General features: G+C 36.7%; 1 long non-coding RNA gene and 1 other non-coding gene across 3 annotated transcripts in view; one reads left to right on the top strand and one right to left on the bottom strand.

The window, feature by feature from the left end:
• LOC140624375 (uncharacterized) overlaps positions 1-21,935 on the bottom strand; it is a 40,198-nt gene extending 18,263 nt beyond the window's left edge. Inside the window, exons 1-2 of one of the 2 annotated variants that reach the window (XR_012023859.1) lie at positions 21,585-21,935; positions 14,513-14,575 (exon numbers count right to left, since the gene is read on the bottom strand). This is a non-coding gene — a long non-coding RNA (uncharacterized lncRNA). The remainder of the gene's footprint in view (positions 1-14,512; positions 14,576-21,584) is intronic. The other variant, XR_012023857.1, reaches the window with a different exon arrangement.
• Positions 21,936-25,024: 3,089 nt separating this feature from the next.
• On the top strand, positions 25,025-25,131 carry LOC140631348 (U6 spliceosomal RNA). Its single transcript, XR_012028974.1, has one exon. It is a non-coding gene; the product is annotated as a U6 spliceosomal RNA (small nuclear RNA).
• The last annotated feature ends 321 nt before the right edge of the window (positions 25,132-25,452 follow it).

The raw sequence follows: 25,452 nt of genomic DNA, 5'->3' as shown, positions 1-25,452 counted from the left end.
CTGGGGTCCCGGGATCAAGTCCCACGTCGGGCTTCTGGCATGGAGCCTGCTTCTCCCTCCTTCTGTGTCTCTGCCTCTCTCTCTCTCTCTCTCTCTCTCTCTCTCTCTCTGTGTCTATCATCAATCAATCTTTAAAAAAAAGTTACATATGCATTTACCATATGATCCAACCCTTCCTCTTGTATTTACCTAACAGTATATGTTCATTCAAAGACTTGTGCACAAATATTCATAAAAGATATAATTTTAATAACTAAGACCTGGAAACAACCCAGAAGTTCATCAATGGGTAAATGGATAAATTAGTATATCATACAATGGAATACTACCTAGCAAGAGAAAGAAATGACTTAACTAATATACACTACAAACATGGATGCATCTCAAAACAATTAAGCTGAATGACAGAAGCCAGAGCATGAGGATGTGGAGAAAAAGGAGCTGTTGTGCACTGTTGGTGGGAATGCAAACAGGTGCAGCCACTGTGGAAAACAGTGTGGAGGTTTCTCAAAAAGGTTAAAAATAGAACGACCCTAGGGTGCCTGGGTGGCTCAGCCAGTTAAGTGTCTGACTCTTGACCTTAGCTCAGGTTTTGATAGCTCAGGTCATGCGTTCAAGCCCCACATTGGGCTTCCATGCTGGGCAAGGAAACTACTTAAAAAAAAAAGAATTACCCTAAGATCTAGTAATTCCACTACTGAGTAGTTACCTAAAGAATATGAAAACATTGATTGGAAAAGTTACCTGCATGCCTATGTTTATTGCAGCATTATCTACAATAGACAAATTATGGAAGCAGCCTAAGTGTCCACTGATAGATAAATGGGTAAAGATGTGGTGTATGTACACGTAATGGAATATTGCTCAGCCATAAAGAGAGAGTGAAATCTTGCCAATTGCAACAATATGGATGTATCTAGAGGGTATAATGCTGAATGAAATAAGCCATTCGGAGAAAGACACATACCGCATGATTTCACTCATATGTAGAATCGAAGAAATAAAACGAGTGAACCAAGGGAACAAAAAAATGGACTATGGAGAACAAACTGATGGTTACCAGAGGGAAGGTGGGTGGGTGGGAAGATGGGTGAAATAGTTGAAGGGGATAGTGATAGCAAGCAAATCAATGGCTGCCTAAGAACATGGTAGGAGTAAGGGATACTTTTGTGCAGCTGGGGAGACAGGGATTGCCAAGGGGCTTGTGGAAATTTTGGGGGTGATGGCTTTGTTCACCATCTTGATTGTGGTGATGATTTCATGGGTGTAACATACATTAAAATGTATTATATACTTTAGATGTGCGCAGTTTACTGTATGTTATTTATACCTCCATAAAGCCACTAAAAAGCACGCATCTCTAATGTGACAACTTAAAAAGAGCAAGAACAGATTAGTTCCCATATCATATATAAAAACATGTTATAAGAAGAAAAATATGACAATAAAACACTTACTTATAGAGGTGCAAAGAGTATCTTACATGAAATATTCTATGACACGGCCCTGTGGTATAAATCTTTCTTTGAAATTAAACACCTGGTTCACAGGTTAACAAAAGAGAGTTCTTATTTTCTGAATTTTTAAAATATATATTTTTTAAAGTTATAAGATTAAAATCACAGTGAATATAAATATATTTAATTGATTCTTTAAAAAGTAAAAAAATGTGAAATGATATATAAAGCTACCAAAAATGCTAGAGAATTTTTTCAGATAACTAAGAAAACATATAATCATATATAATTTTTAAAGTATGAATGTGTAAAATATATAAATTTTTTTAAAGATTTTATTTATTTATTCATGATAGAGAGAGAGAGAGAGAGGCAGAGACAGGACGAGGGAGAAGCAGGCTCCATGCCGGGAGCCGGACACGGGACTTGATCCCCGGACTCCAGGATCACACCCTGGGCCAAAGGCAGGTGCTAAACTGATGAGCCACCCAGGGATCCCCAAAATACATAAATTTTAAAAAGCGGAAATATAATAATATATAAATCCATATCCCAGGGCAACTACTCTGTTTAAAAACAAACCAAAAAGACAGATATCAAATGTATTTTGCAAATACCTGAAATCATAATCACTATACAGTTTCGTATTATGATTTTTTCTTAATATTGTATCAAAACATTTCTTCAATTACAACAGAAACTCTACTATCTGACTGTTTGGTTTTAGATGGTTTTAGTAAATCCAAAGTGTGTGGTTATTGTTCTATGACTTCTTTAAAGCTTTGACTGCTCTTAATAAATAACATGCATTGGGAAAAGAGGCATGATCTTATTTCCACACTTTGTATGCCCCTCACCATTCAATAGGACTAGAAAAAGTTTCCAGTATTTTCTCTGCAATTTTAAGTCTTTTTGGGGTTTAGTATAAATAGTTGTAGGTCAACAACTCAACAACTTTCTATAAAATACAAAATAGAATATGTCCAAAATGCTATATTTTTCAGGACTATTAAGTTTCAATGTTATTAAGCTCAAACTTGAACTAGCCCTGCAGGGTGAACTGCGAGAAACACACTCATAAATTCTCTGTGAATTCAGTAGCATTCCGTTGGACAGTCTGCATACTTCTTCAATATTCCCAAGAGGCTCGTTTCTGCTTTGGATTCTTCCCCTAATATACATACACTTATTTATAAATTTTGTAATATGAAAATCTATCTATACATAAGAAATACAAGGAAAAAAAGATCTTCCTAAATATGAAACAAAAATGAAAGGAGTCATATTTTAAGAATAGTTATTTAAGGTATTATTAGAATAAGTAACCTCATTATTGTCATTAAAAACATAGCACTATGGTTCAAAGGACTGGCTCATAGGTCAACTTATTTCGAAATCGTGTTTTAGCAAAGCTAAACTAGCTAAACTCCCACAACACAGAAATAAAAATGAAAGGGAAAAAAAAAAAACATCAGCTTGCTAGAGAAGTCATAATACTCATTTATCAAACACATAGGGTTTGCTTCATGTTGTGGATGCATCGTTTTTAAATATCGTACTAAGGATGATGATTTCATACAAGCTTTAGTTAATATCTCAATTCTCAATTCCAATTCCAGAATGTGCTATGTTAATAATCATGTCTGTAATGTATATATCAAGTAGTTTCCTAGAATTTTTTTTTTATTTTTTCAGTCTTCTTGTTTGACTCGACCACAGTCGTTTGCAGCCTCACTGTGCCTGCCAACAGCACTGTAGGGGAGTAAACAAAGTGCGGCTCTGTCGTTCTCCAGTGTTTGCTTTTCTGCTTGCCTTATTGATAGAATTTGAAATTCATGATTCTTTGCAGTAATCATTTTTAACAATTTTATTGAAATATAATTGACATACAATAAATTGCACATATTTAAAGCATACAATTTGATTAGTTTCAACATATGCATATTCTCAGGAAGCCATCACCACATTGTCTTGGTTGTGCTGCTCTATATTAAGTCTTAAAAACCAGATAGGATATTCTTTATTCTTTATCAAATAAGTCATGGCTGTTCTAAGTCCTTTGCATTTCTGTATGAATTTTAGAGTCAGTTTGTCTATTTCCACACACACATCAAGACAACTGGAGATTTTGACTGGGATTGCGCTGGATCCGTAGGTCAATTAGGGGACAATTTATATCTTAAGAATTTTGAGTCTTCTTTACCAAATATCTATAGTCCTATTAAGTATTGAGAGAGATTATTAAAATCTGTGACTAATATTGTGGAGTTGTCTATTTATTAGTTGCAGGTCTGTCAATTTTAGTTCATGTCTTTGAAGATCTGTTATTAGGTGCATAAACATTAGAATCCTTATGTCCTCTTGATAACTTGATCCCTTTAGCATTATGAATCATCTTTTTTCCTGGTAAGAGTCTTCTCTCTGAAACTATTTTGTCTGATTTTAAAAGTCGCTCCAGATTTCTTTTGATCAGTGTTAGCAGGGTATTTGCTTCCACTACTTTACTTTTAACCCATTACATTAAAGTGCATTTCTCGTAGGCAGCATAAACAATGTTCTGTGTTTTTAACCAATCTAAAAATCTCTACTTTTTACTTGAGGTATTTAGACTATTTATATCTAAGGCAATTATTCATATAATTAGGTTTCTGTCTTAATTGTTTTCTATTAGTCCTATCTTTCATATTCCTTTTTTCCTTTTTTCTGCTTTCAATTATATAAATTAAATATTTTTATGAATCCAATTTATTTCCTTTGTGGGTTTATGAGCCAAAATTCTTGTTATTTTAGTGGGCTTGTGGATTTTAGTGGGCTTTTTTTTCACTAATCTAAATGTATGTATTCACCTTTAATTTATCACAGTCTACCATTAAGTGATATTATATCACTACAAATATAGAACAACATCCTTGTATCAGTATGCTTTCTATTCTCTGCTTTCCCCCTTTATGCTGCTATTGTCATATTTGTTGTTTTTATATATGTTTTAAAGCCACACTATGTTGGTATTTTTTTTTTTTTTTTTTGGACAGACAGGGATCGCTTACAGATATTTGAAGACAAGAAATAAGTAAAATTAAATAAAGAAAGTTCTATTTTTGCCCAGAGAGTTACATTTCCAGTGCTCTTCAAAGTCTTCCTATGACTCACTGATGCTCTATGCATTTTTTATTCTCTTTTGTCTCTTTGCTTTTTTCAGCTTCTACTGTTAGGTCTTTTCATGTTTACTAACCTTTTCCTCTACAATGTCTAATCTGCTGTTAATCCCGTTCAGGGTATTCTTCATCTCATACATTGTGCTTTTCATACCCAGAATTTCTATTTGGATCTATTTTAGATCTCCTATGTGTCTAACTAACTTTTAGGATATATGTAGAATACAGGGACGCCTGGGTGGCTCAGTGGTTGGGCGCCTGCCTTCAGCTCAGGTCATGACCCCAGGATCCAGGATTGAGTCCCACGTTGGGCTCCCTGCGTGGAGCCTGCTTCTCCCTCTGCCTATGTCTCTGCCTCTCACTCTCTGTGGGTCTCTCATGAATAAATATATAATTCCTTAAAAAAAGGATCTATAGAATACAATTATAAGAAATGTGTTAGTGTCCTTGCCTATAATTCTAATATATGTCAGTTCTGAGTTAGTTTTAATTTTTTCCTCATTATGAATTATATTTTCCTGCTTCTTTGCATGCCTCCTAAGTTTGCACTGGATGCCAGGCATTTAGAATTTACCTTGCTGGGTACATGATTTTTTGTATTTCCATATTCTTGAGCTTGGTTCTAAAATGCACCTAGGTTACTCCAAATAGTTTGATCTTTTTGAATTTTTCAATTGATATTCATTAGGTAGCACTGAAGTATGCTCAGTCCAGGGATAATTACTCCCTACCACTGAAGTCAGGGCCATCTCTGCATTCTACCAAATGTAGGGTATGGTAGGTCCTATCAGTGCTCCAAGACAGGCAAGAGAGCACTAGCCCTTTGGACAGCCTGTGGAAATTTTGAAAAATTTAAATTTGCAGTCCCATTCATTCCCTACCCAGGCAGAAGCTGGGACCTGGGGTTTTTCACCTGCCTGCTTGGTGTGGAGACTGAAGGAGGAGCTATGGTAACGCTTGCATGCTCATTCACACCACCATCTTTGTTCTCGCTGATCCTGAGGTGCCTAGATAATACGCCAGGCCCCAACAGTGTGCCAAGACAGGTAAGACGAAGCCAGTGTCTTGATCAGCCTCCAGAAAAGTTGGAGCATTAGATTCGCAGTCCAGTTCTTTTCCCTCTCCACGGAGGTGCTAGGAGTTGGCGGTTTCTTCGGGTTGTATGATGTGGTTAAGGGGGTGTGTCTCGATTTTTCCCATCCACTTCAACGTGGCTGGTTTTGCACTCTCCTGGAGTCTTGCAACTAGTTTCTGGATTTCTCACTAAGGAAATTTGTCCATATATTGTTGTTGAATCAATGTGTTCAAGAAAGAAAGGAGGGTCAAGGGCTTCCAATTCCACTATCTGGCTAGTCACTCTAGGGAGTGTCTTCTCTGAAATGATAATGTGGATCTTTTTGTGTGATGTCAGCAAATGCACAGAAAGCACTATGAACTGAGCTAAATGCTATAAAGTAATACAGTACTTTTCACTTAGAGCATTTAACCAAGGAAATTGACTGACAATATGAAAAGGAAGCATTTGCTTGAGAAAATTAATAGAGGATGAGTAGAGAAAAAAAGTCTGCAAGAAAAGGAAGTGTTTCCATAAATTACCTATAACAGGAAGAAGTGTGGAGCATCAGAACCTAAAGCATGTGTCAGGCAGGAAGGTAGCCGGGGTCAGATCATGCACAGTTTGAAAACCTTGATAAGTATTTTAGACTTTCTTCTGAGAGCAATCAGAAACCACTAAATGATTTTTATCAGAGAACAACACAACCAAATTTGTGTTTTGAAAAGACTAGACTTTTTGTTCCTTCCAGAAAATCAAAAGGAAAGGAAGAAGCTGCACGGAAAAAATCTAGTAATCCTTGACGTAAATAGTATATTGGAAGGGAGAGGAAAGAATACACCAAGTACCAGCCCACAGAACACATGGGGTAGGAATGTACTACCCTCCTCGCCATGGCAGCACGGCCAATACCGGGCAGTACTGTATGTGATCAAAAGTGCCCCACATTGTGGAGTACTACACATTTGGGTACAATTCCTTGCCACTTCTCAATTGTGAAATTCTAGACAAGTCAATCCCTATTTTACAGATGAAGAAACTAAAGCTGAAAGAGGTTAGTCATACATACTTCACACAGATGTAGCATGATAGGTACAAATCCTTTCTGTGTACTGCCAGCCCCATAATAAGTGCAAAAAACCCTTTAGTTCTTAGGGGTAGTGGTGTTGTGAAACTAAACCAGTTCAAAAAGATTAAGTGATATCTGCTCCAGGTCACACAGATGATAGCTATAAAATTGTTTCTAAAAAAATTGCCTCTTCTGGGGCACCTGCGTGGCTCACTGGTTGAGCATCTGCCTTTGGCTCAGGTCATGATCCCAGGGTCTTGGGATCCAGTCCTGCATCAGGCTCCCCGTAGGGAGCATGTTCTCCCTCTGCCCATGTCTCTGCCTCTCTCTGTGTATCTCTCATGAATAAACAAATAAAATCTTTTTTAAAAATTACCTTTTCAGCTCACACAGGTTATTTAGATAAAAAAAAATTAATTATACCAAATTATATCAACACACAAAGAAAATTCACACTCTGGCAAAAACATCTCAAAAATTTCATTTAAAAGAACATTATTTTATAAAACGAGATTTTAAATGATTGTGTTCTATTTCTGGACTTTCCAGCAAAAACAGAAAAATTATTTTAAACATAAATGTTAACATCTGTGGTACTATATGGCCATAAAAGTCTGGATCAAAGCTTATAGTGAGAAACAGATTGTAGTCTACAATATTGTAAAATGAAAATATCTGCAGTTGTGTTTCACTATGACCATTTTGCTTTCATTCTTTCATATAAGTCAATAAGAGCTATCTTGTTATTCAGAATCATCTATATTTGCAAACTCAAATAGGGACACCTACATAAACTCCTTTTGAAAAAGCACATGTGTGTTCATTGACCCATTAAGTCAATGCACATTACAATTTATCCTACAAATATGCTGACCCCCATCACATTGGCTTTCAAAAGAAGTTTTTAAGGAGTAGCAGCTTCAGGCAGTGATCCTCTTCACTGTTTGTCTAGTTCATCCTTATATAGTGTGTCTATTTCCTTGGAGATACTCCGGAAATTGAATACTATGGAAAAAATGTTTACAATTAAAATGATTGTCTTCTCTGCTCAAAATCCCAGTAGATGTACCTTTTAGGGACAATATCTTTGAGTGTGCTTGCATTTGGATTTTTTTTTTTTAAGTTTTTTAGTCATTTACATTTCCTAAGCTTGAACCAATGTAATAACAAAACCAAATGACATCTAAAGAATCCCCTCTCACTTGAGTGTGTAAGGACCAAATTCTATGAGGATGAACAGATCCAGATAGAACCCTGTTACCACTTCAGTTCATTTTGCTGCCTCTTTAGACAAATCACATGAAGCTGAAAAATCACCCTGTTTGTAATCAACAGCTCAGCCCTAATATCATCACAGTTTGCTCTGAAAATGTTGCCTGAGCACTTGAAAAATCATCTTAAAATATATTTTTCAAGTGGCAAGCATAATTGGTGTAACATGAATTAGTCCGACTAATATTCAGACTGATGATATTTTGATCTTGTGCAGACACTTACCATGCTCTTACCTGTACTGCAAATATGGGAAAAGCTGATTAGTGATTATGGGAGATCTAACTTTCCATGCTGACACTGACCCTTGAATTTTTCTTTTAGTTCGAAAAACTGATCTTTGAGCCAGAGTTTGGTAAAATGGGATTACTCTTTGGATTAGATGTTATCTAAGGAAGCTTTCAGTTGACGTTTTATGAATTTATGCTCAGGTCATGTGGAAAGGGACACATCCCTACAGTGAAGGTAATATAGGTATTTGCAAAGACAAATCTCACAGGTGTTTTGTATGCCTAGCAAAGGAGATACCAGTATATTAACGTAGATATATTCTACAAGATAGAATTTAAAGTGGACAGGTAATTGTTTTTTTTTTCCTTTTGATGTTTATTTCCTCCAGTTTACAATCCTGAATTAAACATGCTGCTCAATTGTTCCATGCAAACGCTTCTCTTGTTTTACTCTGTTTTTATTTTCCATCACCAGTGCCCACTTCCCTTCTCCTCACTACACTTAACTTTGTACATAACTTTGTAAAACATACAATATTATTTTATGGGGTTTTTTCCAGCTTACATAAATGATACTCAACTTATAATTCAAAATTATGCATCTAAAATCAATCCAATTTTTATTATATGTACCCAGTACATTGCTTGTGATGTTTACTTATTTTACGAGAAAGAGACACATAGTTTACCTCAAATTTTTCATTACCACAAATATTATACAAACAAACCGAAATCTAAAGATCAACAATGGAACATTTGGGTGGCTCAGTGGTTGAGCATCTGCCTTTGGCTCAGGACAAGATTCCCAGGATCAAGTCCCATATCGGGCTTGCAACAGGGAGCCTGCTTCTCCCTCTGCCTATGTCTCTGCCTCTCTCCGTGTCTCTCATGAATAAATAAATAAAATCTTAAAATAAAAGATCAACAAAAGAACCATGTTAGCAGGGAGACTCTCCCTTAAAGAAGGAAAGGTACAATAATCTTGAGCATATCCCCTTTATAGACTCTCATGACAGTTTTTTTTTTTTTTTTAAGATCTATTTATTTTGAGAGAGAGCATGCAAGGTGGGAGTGGGCAGAGGGAGAGAGAAAAAAGGAGAGAATCTCAAGCAGACTCCCCCTGAGTGCCAAGCCGCATGTGAGGCTTGCTCTCTCAACCCTAGATCATGACTAAAACAGAAACCAAGAGTCACAACTCAAATGACTGAGCCACCCAGGCACTCCAACATTTTTTTTTTAAGATTTATTTATCTTAGAGAAAGAGTGAGAGTGGGGTGGGGAGGGGTCGGTGGAGGGCAGAGGGGGACAGAGGAGGAGGGAGAGAGTGAATCTCAATCAGAATCCCCACTGAGCACAGGGATCCCCACTTGATCCTACAATCCTAATATCATGACCTAAGCCAAAGCCAAGAGTCAGACGTCTAACCAACTGAACCACCCGGGCACTCCTATGTTACACTTGTAATAGGGTAGAAAACCAGAAGTGGAGATTGTTAGTCTACAGATATGTTATTTCTAATTTCATTACTGTCAAACTCTCCAAAACGGCTGTATCATTTTTTTTAATATCTCTGCCAGTAATACAAGGCTTCCATTTGGCCATATTTTTCATCAAATTTGGCAAATCCTGACTTTCTGTTGTTTTTTTCAATGTCATGGGTGAAATCACACCTCAGTTTTAATTTGCCTTTTCCTCATTATAGTAAGCTTGAATGTCTTTTCTCATACTTATTTGGCACTGTAATAGGATAAGCTAGGCCATGTTGAATTCTCAATGACATAATTCAATAAGCTCTTATCTCTTATGCTGGTCCAGGCTCCAAAACAACCCTCCACCTAGTGGTTGCTATGGGCAGCTTCTGTCTCATGACTGAGCCACTATGAGGCGGGAGAGAGGACAGGAAAGGCGCAACAGTCTTTACCGTCTTGACCCAGACATGACATATGTCACTCAGAGCCCATCAGCCAGAACAAGCTACTTAACTCCACGGAAGCCTAAGGAATGGGGAGCACTGCATGAATATTTTGTGAGTACTGTCTGTCACGGTGCTCTACCTTTCCAAGAAGTCTATATGCTTTGGCTTGCTACAATATATTTTATGTCTTCATAATAAAAAAAAAAAAAAAAAGAAAGAAAAAGAAAAAAAACATGTAAGCAATGATGAAGGAATCAATTTTCTGTGTCACTGCCAGATATAATCATGTCATTCCTCTGTTCACAAGCTTTCAATGGCTCCCCACTGCCTAACAGGCTAAACTTCTTGGCCTACTTTTCTCTCTAGTAATAGCAGATCAAATTTAGAATGACTTTTCAATCCCATAAATTTTTGATCAGTTTTTATTCAATCTTTGCGTAAATTGGAGGATGGCGATGGTCCCTTAAGAATTGGTATAGAACTGAATGAAATTTAATAAGGCTCCTGACAGTTATGTGATGGTGATTTGTACAGCTTTCATTTTGTAACCTTAAGCAATATTGACCTCGGGGAAGAATGGATAGAATGAGAGACAAAAAGGATGAATATGTTCTTCGTCTTTGTTCTAGTCTTCCTACTTGATAACAGCCCCAAAGGAAGTCTAAATTAATTTCCGAATTAAACTTACACCAATTTCTTTTGAGAAAGCTGACTCATTGTCAAGAAATTTCTTATACAGTATGCAAGGAAAGATGACAGGTAAATGGATTTTACGATGAGCACATTGACAGGTAATATAAAGGTATTGATAGAAACCAACAAACAAAAAATAAGTGTCACAGGTTGAATCTCAAAAGGACAGCCTAGGGAATTTGGGAGGTCCCTTTCACATAGCCAGTTTTACTTTGAACCCCAAGAGATGGCCCTGATTTTCTCAAGCAGAAAGAACACATTTTGAAACTAGGCTCTTCAATTATTTCAGTCGAGCACAAAATACAAATAGCTTTTAGGGTGAGCCAAAGTATCTAGAAGTTTGTAGGCCTGCTTTAGAAAAAAAAAAAAAAAGAAGATTACCTCTGTTAGATTTTGTGAAATGTCATTTCAATTATTTTTGCACAATAGCATTGCAGAAACAACATTTCCTCTGATTAGCTTGACACGTGGTAATTTGGATAGAGTTTAACTTTATTTATCTTTGACTAGAACAAATTGTCTCTCTGCCCTTGTTTATACAAAATGCTGTTATTTTTGCTCCTTTCATTTGTATAATCTGTGGCTTGGTTTCATCTTAAATGCTTATAATTGTACATTGAGGTAGGCTTTTAACTGCATTAAACTCACAGCTAAGAAAGCAAAACGGTGTGCAGAGGAGAGGTGGGGGATGGATTCAGTACAAACATGGGATGTGTTACACAAAACCCAAGGATAATTTTTTTTAAATAATTCCAGCAGAACAATGAAGTAGCAAAGTTTCCAACTTTAGAAAAAAAAAAAAGGAAAATTAAAGAGAAAATATTTCTAATGCAATTTTGCTCCAATTCTACTTTACACTGAAGAATACTTCCTGACTCTCAAACTTATTTCTGTACGTTTATATCAGGGAGACTCCCAACACTCTGGCCTCACTCTCATAGGGAAAGTTCACATGTGAAGTTAAAAGTCCCCGTTAAATAACATTGGTGTATTAAAGGATGTTCGGAAATGACAATTAGCCTTGAGAATGTATAAACACATACACTATTGTGAATATAAATGTGAATTTTATTCCCTTAATTATGCTACATTTAATTGGACCACACTGGAGTAGATCATAGAATCAGGCAAAACCCAGAGTTTAAAAGCCATTTCAGAGGCTACTTCAACTCACAAAGCTTGCTTGTTTTCCCTCTCCAACACACTTTATTTTAATTCTGTTGGCTTATATTAAAATCTATTCACTGTCGATCTGGCCTTTGTATGCGGTATCTAGATGGATCATCTATGTAAAGTCTCAGGACTGAACAGAGAAAATGAAAGAGGAAAAGGAACTGACTGAGGACCTACAACCGGTCACTCTTTTAAACCATTTATATGTATTAACTCTCAAAATCCTCACAATTATCAAAATCTACACCTATTTAATTTAATAGCCTTAATGTTTATTGCTTATTTTTGGCTTTTATGTTTTTGTCTTTTTTATATAAATTTAACGATGTTCCTCATAGAAACCATGGAAAGATATTCAGAAGAAACTACAAATCATCCATAATCTATGATATTGTCACTATTGAGCTGCTATTCATTTTCCATGTGGAAGTCTTTGTTTTTAATGTAATTGGAATCACACGGGTTATACAGTTTCTTGCCCTTCAATTTTCACTGAAATCATATCATCAACATTTTCCTATATTATTATAAGTTCTCCATCTGTGATTTTGAAGGGCCCATTATGTTTCATCATTCAGATGCACCATAATTAGTCTAACCTCTCTGGTATTGGGTGGGGGGCATTTAATTTGCTTAGAATCTTACTTTCTATGAAACCAGAATGCAGCTACAATAATAATACTGTGAATTGCTGTGGCCACAGCCTCCCTTTTGAGGTTATTGCTGCAGCCCAATTGAAATCTAAAGGTCGGCACAAAAAGTACACTAGTATAGGATGAAGGGGAGGGGATAGTTCGGAAAGATAATTGAGTGCCAGCAGGATACACAGTGCTCTGCTCTCTTCTGTATTCTATTATTCCAGCCAAAATTTAAAAGGGTTAGGTTCAAAACATTTAGGTATTTATGCGCTGGGCTCCAAATCTTCCTGAAACCTAGTCAAATTTGTGCACACCTCACTGACTCCTAATATAAATTCATTTTTTTTGATAATTTTTTTGGGGGGTTGGCTTTTTTTACAACTAGCAACCGGAAGAGAACTAATACATATTTATTAGTGAACAAGCAAGTCTAGTGTCTACAACAAAGGTAATAACAGACTCACACTACCCTGAACATATCGCATTGGAACTAAGGGTAGGTAGATCATTTAAACCAGATATTGAAAAAGTGGGGTCCTTCCACCCAAGACAAGAGACAAGGATGTGGAAGTTGCAAAATCAGTTCCTATAAGGAATGGTAAAAGTAAATGGGAAGAGTTACACAGTGAGAGTTATCTACAAATATTGAAATATTGTCTTGTGTAAGAGGAAATAGATTTGTTCTATGTCATTACAAAGAACTTAGACAATGAAATATAATTTTATTTAATATGAAGAAGAGCATTCCAAAAGAGTGGAATAAAAAAGAGATCAGGGTGCCTCCAGAAGTAGTAGGTTTTCCATCACTAGAATACGTAGTTTTATATTTAGTAATCATTTGATGAATATGTGAAGAAGGAAAGTCAAGATATTGGTTTTTTAAAAAAAGAAAGAAAGAAAAAAGGGTGAGAAAGCTCTATTGTGTGACATTCCAATTGAGTTCCAAACTTTTGTTTGCTTTCTTATTATATAATAAGCTATTATAACAAGAAGATACCTTTTTTAAAGTTTGAAGATTTGTCTATTTGGTTAGTTTTTGCTTTTTCACAATGAATGCTGCTGTTTCTTTGTTTTTTTCAGAATGAATAGTTTTTCTTTGAGGGGCCAGGACAAAAGCTTGGTAGGAATGTTACCAACTCCTGTGCCACCAAGATTATTTTTCCAAAAAAAAAAAAGAATGAGAAAGTGTCATGGAGACTTATCACAAATTATGGCTTAGAGGGAAGGAAGTCAATATCCAGGGACATAGTGTCAAGTCTGAGGGTGAGAGGAGACAAGAAATGCAAGAACAAATAACAATATCTGGAAATTGTGAGAAAGAATCAGAAAGCAATGGAGAAAATGGGACAAGGCAAGTGGATCAGAAATACCACTGAGCAAGTGTTATCTTCCATGGTGCTTTATGCTAGGCATGGGTCTTAAAGGAAGAGTAAATGGCCCAAGTAAAAGGGAAAAAAAAAAAGTTAACATGTTTATGGAGAACATACTATGGTAGTATTTTCTCTCTCAGGCATTGACATAAAAGTGCAAGAATCAATTTTAAGAATTTTGATACAACTGTGGATATAGGAAGTATGATAGAGGTTCAAAATCCTCAGAAAACAACAACAACAACAACACTGAAGCTCTTAAAATTTCAGTGCAAGTACAAACTCACAGAAATAAAAACCTAGATGAGGAAAAACAATCACACTGCAGTATTTACCTCTTGAGCTCTCAACAAGAGAATCTGTTGCTAGAGGGCCTATCATGCGTGCTTCAGTCAACTTGAACCCAGAGACCCAGAGACAAGGGGCATGAGCTTTGCAATGATACAGGCACGAGGCCAAATCCCAGCTTCGCTTTCACCATGTTACCTTGTGCAAGATGGCATAACTTCTGCAGGCGTCAACTTTCTCATTTGTAAATTGAGAGTTGTCCTGGAGGTTAAGGAGAAAATATGTTTAATGAGTGTAGCGCAGTTCTCAGGACATTGTAAGTTGCAGTACAAGTGTAGCTTCGGTCCTGAGTTCTTTAAAGGTCTGGTGCATGCATCTGCTCATTAATTAAAAGCTTACTGGCTGTCAAAGCTTGGCCTGATCTTTTCAGCCACTACCATTACAGAGGCTAGAGATCTTCACAAAATGCAAGCCAAAGGTGAAGTCAGTGATGGCATCCGAATAGAAGGAGGATGCCTGGGATGCCTGGGATACCTGGGTGGCTCAGCAGTTGGGCGTCTGCCTTCAGCTCAGGGCGTGACCCCTGGGTCCTGGGATCTAGTCCTGTGTTGGGCTCCCAGCATGGAGCCTGCTTCTCCCTCGGCCTGTGTCTCTGCCTCTCTCTCTGTGTCTCTCATGAATAAATAAATAAAATATTAAAAAAAAAAAAAAGGAGTATGGCAGGTTAGGATCTGAACTTCTCTGAGGATCTGAACTGAACTTTCTGAGGAGAAAAACCAGAATGGTCTTTGTTGAAAACAGACCTCTATATGTCACAATGATTGGATATTTGAGTATGATATTGTCCAAGGATTCATTAGTCTAAACCAAGAACCCTATAGAATTTGGGCTTCTCTGGACCACGTAGTTCCCTTCTAAACCTGCTGCCTACAAGGGAGTTAAATAGCAGCCAAAATTATTTAATTCATATCATTTATTTTGATAAAATGTTGTATAACTCAGCTTCCCAGGGTTACTTAATTTACAGCTTTTAGCTTGACAGCATACCAAATATATAGCAGAACTTGGCACCTGACTAAGGAAACTGTGCACACGTTGGGTCAATTTTCAAAAAAGTGTTTTCAAATTGCAATGACTCCAAGGTGCGCTTCGTGACTTATAAATGATGGCAATAGATTCATAAACAGAAACTTGGGAGGAGAGAAAGATAGAAAAAGTGGAATGAGATTAGAGAGAAAATTATTGATCAAGGATATACAAGAGACACTTCAGCAAGAGAAAGAGGTGTACCACAAAAATCCCAGCCCCTCAACAGCATATAACCTCTAAATTACTAGAAAAATAGCAATAGAGTTTTTCAATATCTAATTCAATGGCAATGAAATTTTTCAATATCTAATTCAATTTCCATGTGACAGATAAAATTAGAAGTTCCAAAAAATAAAATGACCTACCACTTTCTATCTCTCTTTTTTGAAGGTTTTATTTATTTATTTATTTATTTATTACTTATTTATTTATTTATTTATGAGAGAGAGGGAATAAGTGAGTGTGGGGCAGAGCAAAGGGAGAGGGACAAGCAGACTCCACACTGAACACAGAGCCCAACACAGAGCTGGATCCCAGGACCCTGAGATCATGACCTGAGCAGAAATCAAGAGTTGGATGATTAACCAACTGAGCAACCTAGGAGCCCCTCATCGCTTTCTAAAGTCTACATCAATCTTCTCACACAATCAGCTATGGAACTATGGTTTCCTCACTTCTGTGCAATTTCCATGTTCCATTTTTGAAGTGACGACTTCATCATGAAGCCCACACCTTAGAAATACAACCTTCAGAAAAAAATACAAGATAAATACATAAAGGCAGTAGGAAGTAGAGCCTAATGGTAAAAGGATTAACAGCAGCAACAAAACAGCCAAGATCTGATTTCTCTTTTAACATTACTCATTGTATGGCCTTGAATGATTTGCAAGGATTTGCTTATCTTTCCCCGAATGCTGCTGTGGTTTTGTTTTTTCTGGATTTGTGAATTTACTGGCAGAACGTTAGTGAGATATAAATAAACCAATATGCCCAGTTATTGTTGCAATAGTATTATATTAAAAAAAAACAGATGTGAAATAGTTAGCATAGTCCCTGGCACATAGAGGGTATTTTGTAAAGGGTCTTATTACAAAAGCCAGAGTTTCGAGTACATCTTTCTAATCAAACTGCTCCATCTGATAGACCCACTTTATTCTAACATAAACACTGAAAACCTTAACTGGACAAAAAGGTAGAACCTGATTATGTTCACTGACTATAATGGGCATCACAAATACAATATATCCATTTTCATACAGAGATGAGGCACTGAAGCTCACTGAATCAAAATGTTCCATGTTAGGTAAAGATTTGGTTTGATTTTTTAAACGTATATAAAAACAAAGATTTGAGAAATCATCGGCGGAAAACGCAGGAAAGTGCTGGGTAGATCATGACCTGTTGGCAGAAATCTTAGTTAATGCTTGCTGATGACCATGCAGAAAACTGAAGGTCATGAATTTTCCAGACTCCTTCTGAGATTCATAGCTAAACTACTTTTTTTTTCCACGTCAAATAAGACAATAGAAGTTGAAAGTTCAAGTAAAAAGAACCTCTGTCAATCAATACTTGGAGGAAGTGATTAAACAAGACCATTGCAATTTTAGCGAATCTAGACCCTAAATCAGAATCAAGTGCATAGCAAGGAAGCAGAGGTCTCTGTTCTTGTTGGTGATTTTTTCCTTTGGTCCAAACTTATAAGAACAAAAGGAAGTGGAAGTAAAACGCTTCCATTTTTTGAGTTCTATTTCTACTGCTCATTTGGAGGAAGATCCTGAAGGAGCTACGTTAACTCACTCTCCAGAGTGGCCCATGGGACTATCATGGGTAGAAATAACTACAAAAGCCTACACACTGGATAGAGGTTTAGAAAAACTGCTCTCAACCGACATGGAACTTCTCGTTTTATTATTTGGAGGCGATAAGTAAGAGAGGAAAAAGGTGTGTACAACCTTTCATAGTCCCTTAATATTCCATATTTTCAGGAGTCAAGAAGAGAAGCAGGGAGCAATAAATTTTGCCGATGGCTTTGTTTTGAATGACATCACAGAATGGCTTTTGAATTCCCTCAACCTTCTATTTGTCCTGGCCACCAGGCCAAAGATCCAGGCTCTAACCCTCCCACCTGAGTCCCCTCTGGCTTACCTTCTCAGAACATCCATTTTGAAAGACTAGTGACGGAATTTAAAACAAACAAAAATAAAAAGCCTCACCCCTTGCTCTCTCGAAACTTGTTATTTAAAGTAAGATTCTTGGAATTCCTTGATAGCATGCTAGAAATGCAGATCCTCCAGCCCCACTTCAGCTGCAGTGAATCGGAATCTGCATTTTAACAAGATCCTCAAGCGATCCCATGCACGTGAAAAGCTGAATAGCCCTTTTCTAGATATTTCCATCATTGAGAAAAATACAACAAAGTCTCCCACCTGTTCCTTTATTATGTCCAAACAGAACACTGGCAGCCCAAATTATGAAATGATTATTTGTTAATTGTGCATGCATTAGGTAAGCCCAGCAAGCATTTTGATTCAAATGTATCCAGAATGACTCTGCTCATCAGTAGGAGCACAATCTGTGAATTTACACCTGGCTCACATAAACCACAGCTATTCATCATTTGTGGGTCTCTCCACTTAGGAAAGGGACCTGCAAATGAGAGGCTGTGCGTCCGGGACAATAATGGTTTGATGGTCTGTTAACGCCTATATTCTGAATTCTAGACCGACCTTACGAATAACAAGCCTATTTTTACTGTACTCAAGCTGGTGCCAGCAACCTTCATTCTTATTAACACTAGCATTTCACTTCTTAACACATCTATCTTATGTTGCACAGAACATGTCTAGGATTTGCCCATGAGCTTCAACCATGCACATATAAATAGGTGTCTGTAAGAGAAAGGCACTCTGGAAAAAATTCCCATGCTTACCAAATAGAAAAGTCAATACTCAAACATTCCTAAATTCATTTCTTGAATGGTAAACATTTCTTTCTTTTTTTTCTTCTTCTTCTCAGCTTTATTTGAATAGTAAATATTTCTTGAATGGTTTTTAATGTGCCATACTGGTAACAAGATACGTGCAGGCTTACAAATTAACCTTGAGGAGATAGGATAAGTTAACAGATCATCATGATGCTCAGTTATATGCACTAACTAGGGTAAGTTTAGTGCGATGTAAGTACAGAAGAGATTCCCTAATAAAATCCTCAGAGATTGGAGCATATTCCCTAGAGAATACGACATTTAGGTCAATGTGGACAAATAGCAGCTGTCTGATTAACATAAAAGAGGAAAGGAAAGAATTTACCAGACCGGGGATGGGGGGAAGGAGTAAAACACCTCAAAAGATTAGAATTGAGGTGTCAGCAGGCTGTGTTTCCTTCGGGAGGCTCTAGGGGAGAGTTTGTTTTCAGGTTCACCGCTTGTTGGCTGAATTCAGTTCCATTCAGTTGTGGAACTGAGGTGTCATTTTTTTGATGGCTGTCAACTGGAGGCCACCCTTAGATCCTACAGGCCTTTCTCTAGTCCTTGCATGTGGTCGCCTACATGTCAGAACCAGCAAAGTTAAGAGAAATCCTACTCACAACTGCCCAACTCTCCGCCTGCTCTTCTACAGCATCTCTCTGACTGGCTCTCCTGCCTTCCTCTACTATTTACCTTGAAGTGCTTGTGTACTTACTGATACTTCATGATAATCATTCTGTTTCAAGGTCAGCTGATTAGTAATCTTAATTCTACTTATAGAACCGCTCCTCAGAGGATAGGCATCTTAGGGGATAGCTACAGGATCCTGCCTACCATCATGTTTAAAAGGACTCATTCAGGGAAGAAGGTATTAACAAATGACATATCAGGAAAAGGGCTAGTACCAAAATCTATAAAGAACTTTTCCAACTCAACACCCCAAAAAACAAATAATCCAGTCAAGAAATGGGCAGAAGACATGAACAGACATTTCTCCAAAGAAGACATACAAACAGCCAACAGACACATGAAAAAAATGATCAACATCACTCGGCATCAAGGAAATACCAATCGAAACCACAATGAGATTCCAGCTCATGCCAGTCAGAATGGCTGAAATTAATAACTCAGGAAACAACAAATGTTGATGAGGATGTGGAAAAAGGGCAATACTTTTGCACTGTTGGTGGGAATACAAACTGGTGCAACCACTCTGAAACACAATAATAGAAGTTTCTTGAAAAGTTAAAAATAGAACTACCCCATGACCCAGCAATTGAACTACTAGGTATTTATCCAAAGGATATAAGCATAGTGATTCAAGGGAGCACCTGCACCCCAATGTTTATAGCAGCAATGTCCACAATAGCCAAAATATAGAAAGAGCCTAGACATCCATCAACAGATGAACAAATAAAGAATATATATATATATATATGTATATATATATATTCATCAACAGATGAATAAAGAAGATATATATGTGTATATATATATATATATATATATATATATATATATATATATAACGGAATATTATTCAGCCATCAAAAGAAAGAAATCTTGCCATTTGCAATGATGTGGGTGGAATTAGAGGGTATTACTAAGCAAAATAAGCCAGTCAGAGAAAGACAAATACCATATGATTTAACTCATGTGGAATTTAAGAAAAAAACAGATGAACACAGGGGAAGGGAAGGAAAAATAAAATAAGATAAAAATCAAGAGGGAAGCAAATCATAAGAGACTCTTAACTATAGGAAACAAACTGAGGGGTTCTGGGGGGAGATTGGGGAGGTAGGATAATTGGGTGATGGACAGAAGAAGGGTACTTTTTGTGATGAGCACCAGGTGTTATATGCAAGTGATAAATCACTAAATTCTACCCCTGAAACTAATAATACAGTATTTATTAAGAGCAGATTCCTGGCATGATGAAAGCTGTGCTGTCTATCTAGTGGTTGGTCAGGCTGGTGGGTCTGAATATCCTTGAAAATCCTGGATTCTAGCAGCATTAATGAGATCACATCACATTTTGCCCCAGAGTTCCCTCCTAAGTATCCCCAGAACCCTATCTCAGTCCTTTTGCCACACTAGAGCTTCAAGGGATCTAACCACCAGCTATAAAAATGCAAAATACTAAGCAAATCACCAAACAAAAAAGGTGGGCAGCTAATTTTCTGAGAACCTAATATGATACAGTTAGACAGTATGCTCTCGTTTCTGGATCAGAGAGGTGACTGATCTGAGGGTGGGGCTCTGGTTTCCTTTCTGATACATCGGGAGCTCACCCAAACAGAAGGAGTCTGGGTGCTGAGAAAAGAAGAAAACCCAATGTGTGCACTCAGTTTTGTTATTAACTGGAATGATGCTTTCAAGACAGCGTTGCTTTAAGAACCACCCATTTAATTTCTTAGACTTTGAAAACCTTCTGGTAGAGTAATTGCCTGACACAGAACACCTAGGAGGCGAATTGAAATAAAAAGCCTTTTACTGAGTGGCAAAAAAGAAAGTATTAAATGCTTGATTAGAAGTTCTGTATCACTAATACTGAATGCAAAAACAAACAAACAAAAACAAACAAACAAACAAAAGCCAGGTGACTCCTATCTTACATTATGTCTTCTCTGTCATTAGAAAACATGCAAATTCTCACTCTGGGATACACTGGGCATCCCAAAGTGGCTTTGAAATTCCATTTCCTTGCTGAAAACAAAAAAAAAGTAATTGATTCATGTGTTCTGTTGAGTATTTTCTCACTGACATCACTTCCTTAAAACACTCCTTTATGATGTTTCAGCTTATTCCTGGGTTCTGTCCTTTCCACTATTAAAACCTTAGGTAACCCTCTGAGCTTCAGATTTCCCAACTATGATATGGAAATGCAAACATTCATTTCTTGGATATTTAAAATAAATAAAACACAGACAATTATCTGGCAAAGAGTAGATGCTCAAACATTAAATCTCTTATCCCTGTTCTCCTGTCTCTTTATATTCTAGTTAACCTCTGGCTTGTGCTTGCAAGAGCATCACAAGCAGATTATAAATTCTCTAAAAGCAAGAACTGTACTGATGAGAACCCATGAAAAGATTCTTTGGCCTTTAGGAGCTCTAGGCCCAGGAGTGCAAAGGTGACTTGGATTAACCCAACTGCCCTCTCTGTGTTGCAATTTCTACAGGTTTAAGAGGTTCTTTAAGCATATAGATTGCTTACCTCTAAAATGTTAGGTCAACACCTATTTTTCACTTCTTTAAAGACCCTGTTGAGCAGAAAGTAGGCATTCAATTACTGCTTGCTGACTACTAGCTGAATGAATATCTTCAAAATGATAGACTTAGTGGCAATAGATGCTTGGGTAGTGATGAGACTAGATTCAAGGCAAATTATTAATTTTAACCAAATGTTTCTAAGAGAATTTGGAAACAAAATATTTCCCTTTGAGAGTTAGAAGACAATAAATGGTGGCCAATGGGCAATCTTCTCTTAAAGTAGATTTGGATATGGCCCTGTAACCCTGGCTTCTTTCTGCTCTCAGTGATGTTATTAATTTATTTTGCACTTTGGAGTTGGATTGCTACTCATCATGGGGAATCACTATGAGGACACAATGGAGAATTCCTGAAGGTTATGAAATCATACAAAGTTCTTATAGATCATGATCTCACATAAACCACCTCAGAAGTTTATGTGCTTCTGTACTAGCACACCTGGTACATTTTCTTGGTTGTTTTGTTTTTAAATTATTATTGAGTTTTAATGTACATAAAATACATGCTATTTTAAGTGTATATTTTGTCAAGTGTGTTTTGACAAAATATCCATCTTCATGAGTACCATCCCATCACCCCAGAGTTCCCAGTATACCTTTCTACTCAACTATCTTCCCAAAGACAACTATTTCTCCAAGATCTATCGCATTAGCTTAGTTTTGTCTGCTCCAGAAACTCATATACAGAATAACACAATAGGCAATGTTCATGTCTACCTTCTTTTGCTCAACAGAATGTTTTGAGATTTATCTATGCCTTGTACATCAGAAGTTCATTCCTTTTTATTGCTATTGTTCTGTTGTATAAAAACACCACATTTTGTATGTCCATTCATTTGTTCATGGACATTTGAACCGTTTCCAGTTTTAGGCTTTTGTGAATAAAGCTATGGTGAAAATCTGTGCCCATTGTGGACATATTTTGTATTTCTCATTGGTAAATAGATAGAAATAAAATTGCTGGATCAATGGGTTGGATATATCTCCCAATGCATTTTTTTCTTTTATTCCTGAAGGTAAAGCTCACAAAACATTTTTTCTTCTTCTGGCCTCCATCCTATTATGGGAAATTTCATTATTAATCTCCAAAAATACACAATGTGGATTTAGCACTCACTCACTTGTGCTGGGATTGGGGATAAGTTTTCTGCATGCATTATCTCATTTAATCTTTTTTTAATATTTTTTTAAATTGTTCATTTGAATGAGAGAGAGAGAGAGAGAATGCAGTCAGGGGGTAAGGTTAGATGGAGAGGGAGAAGCAGACTCCCCACTGAGCAGGGAGCCCTAGATGGGGCTTAATCCCAAGACCCCAGTATCATGACCTGAGCCAAAAACAGATGCTTAATGGACTGAGCCACCTAGGTGCTCCCACACTTAATCTTTTTTTTTTTAATAAATTCCCACATTTAATCTTAACAGAAACTTACAATTATCATCATTTGCAAAAGCCCTAGAAGATACTAAGGGAAGCCATTGTTAAATTTATGTAAGAGTTAGGACCCAATAGAAAGTAACCCCAGAACCTGCATTCTTACCCATTTTACTATATTACCTCTTTGCACAAACTTTTATCTTCTCAGAAGACAAACTACTCAGTCTTTGAGGCAAAACAGTGAGTGCCCTCCTAAGTGGAAAGGCTTCATCTCCTAGACTCCAAATGTAAGATGCCAAGGAACCTGACTGATGAAGAGTTATTCATTCCCCCAACTATTATGATTACCAAGTGAGAATGTGTTAATAGCTCTCAGGAGGATACCCTACTAACCAGATCCCTCTAACAAGAGTGTAATTTGCAATTAAATGATCTTGACTGTAAATCCTCTATACCCAAGAACATCATCTCCATGGATTAAATTAGTACTAGTTCACAATCTTTAGAATAAAACAAAATCATCTGAAGAACTGGTTAAAATACATATTTCTGGTTCCCACTATTAGAATTTCTAATTCAATAAGTCTGGGATAGGCTTGAGATTTTGCATTTTTAACAAGTGCCCAAGTAATGTTGATGGTGCTGGTCTTCAGGCCACATTTTAGGTAGCAGTAGGACAGACTATCTACATTGTTGTAATATTCTCTGGTGAGAAACTGTGTTTTAGTTGGAGAAGATGATGAAGAAGGTTATCCAGCCAATTACCAGTAGGCCTGGAGCTAGAAGGTAATCCTTGGAGTCTTGAGTTTATATCACTGGCACTCAATGCTGGAATTTCAAGAACCAGTTAAATTGCAAAATTAAATGAGAATGATATTGATCTGCCTCAGCATTTTGAGATGGATAGATAGATGATTATGAAAATTGGCAGGTAGGTACATAGGTTGGTAGGTAGATAGAGATGATATAATTTCAGAATATGTACCTTTCAAATGAAGCAAAAATCATTTTGAGGAAAAAGTCACTACCTTGCTCTTACTTTTATGGTCTCACCACAAAAGATGGAAACTTTCAAGAAGATTCAGTGTTCTATGGAGCCAAACATTATTCCTTTCTGAGACACTTTTTCAGTGATCATATAGACCAAGCTCTACACAGACACTTCATCTCACTTCCAAATTATTTAATTTCTTTACCAAAGCAAAAGTTTGGCAAATTATTTAATTTAACCTCATTCTTCTTTGTCATTAGAACAAATCTAAGTGTCTCAGCTGACAAACACCACTTTAGAAACACCCTGATCCTGATAAATGGTTTCTTTAAATGTCTTAAAAGTATTATTAGCATAGATGGTTGTTTGATTCTGAACTCCCACTCTCCTGAGAGCCATGAGGGTGGGAACCACAATCCAGATTGGGAGGGAATTATGCCCTCAGGCAGAGTGTGAGATTAGTATGCAGAACCCATACTTGTGACTGTGACCATGAATTTTTAAAGTCCTTTTCCTATTTTTTCTATTTTTCCATTTTCAGGTTCCCAAAGGAGAGCTCAATTATTCACTGTTACAAAAATGGCCATTGATTATCTTAAAAATCCAGGTGAGAAAAAAAAGCAACAATACTAACTGCTCAGCTGGTTAAATAGTCAGCTTTTAATTAATAGATATAATTGTTTTTCACACCTTACTAAATAACATGAAAAACAGAAAAGAAACAGTTTTATCGGTGGTTTTTAATCGTTTCTATAAGTCTCAGTCATAAAGTAATTACTCAAACAAATGAAGGAAGACAGCATAATCCATAGCTGCACTAAATATCTATTGAAAGAATTATGTCTCATTTTAAGATAAAGTACATAAATGATATACAATTCAAGTAAAGTACCTTTTTTATGCACTTTACCACTTCATGAAAAACAAATCGCAAATAATTCTATTTAATGATTAGGTGGTATATACAAAATAATGCACCATTACTATTTCTAATATCTCTAGCATTAGGATGGATTACAGTGCTCGCTTCGGCAGCACATATACAAAAATTGGAATGATACAGAGAAGATTAGCATGGGCCCTGCCCAAGGATGACACGCAAATTCGTGAAGCGTTCCATATTTTTGATATACGTTGGCAAATCGAACTCCAATAAAAAAATATATACAAAAGAAGGATGGATTACATTTGTTATATTCATAATATTGTTATTAAATATAAGTATAGCTCATTTTATAAAGCACTTTTTCAGTGCAAAACACTTTTTTGCAGCATGACTGAAGTTAATCCACACCACCTTAGTGTTAGAGTCTCTTCATTTCTTTATTAAGAAACTGAGAACAAAACAGTTTAAAGACCTGTTAATCATCTAGTAACTAGAAGACCTGCCTAGGAATTAAGTTCCTGTCTGCATGACTCCAAAACCCAGACTTCTAGTCCCTCCCAC

This window comes from Canis lupus, chromosome 3, assembly GCF_048164855.1.
Source record: "Canis lupus baileyi chromosome 3, mCanLup2.hap1, whole genome shotgun sequence".
Lineage (NCBI taxonomy): Eukaryota > Metazoa > Chordata > Mammalia > Carnivora > Canidae > Canis > Canis lupus.
This window is presented reverse-complemented; position numbering and strand designations above follow the sequence as displayed.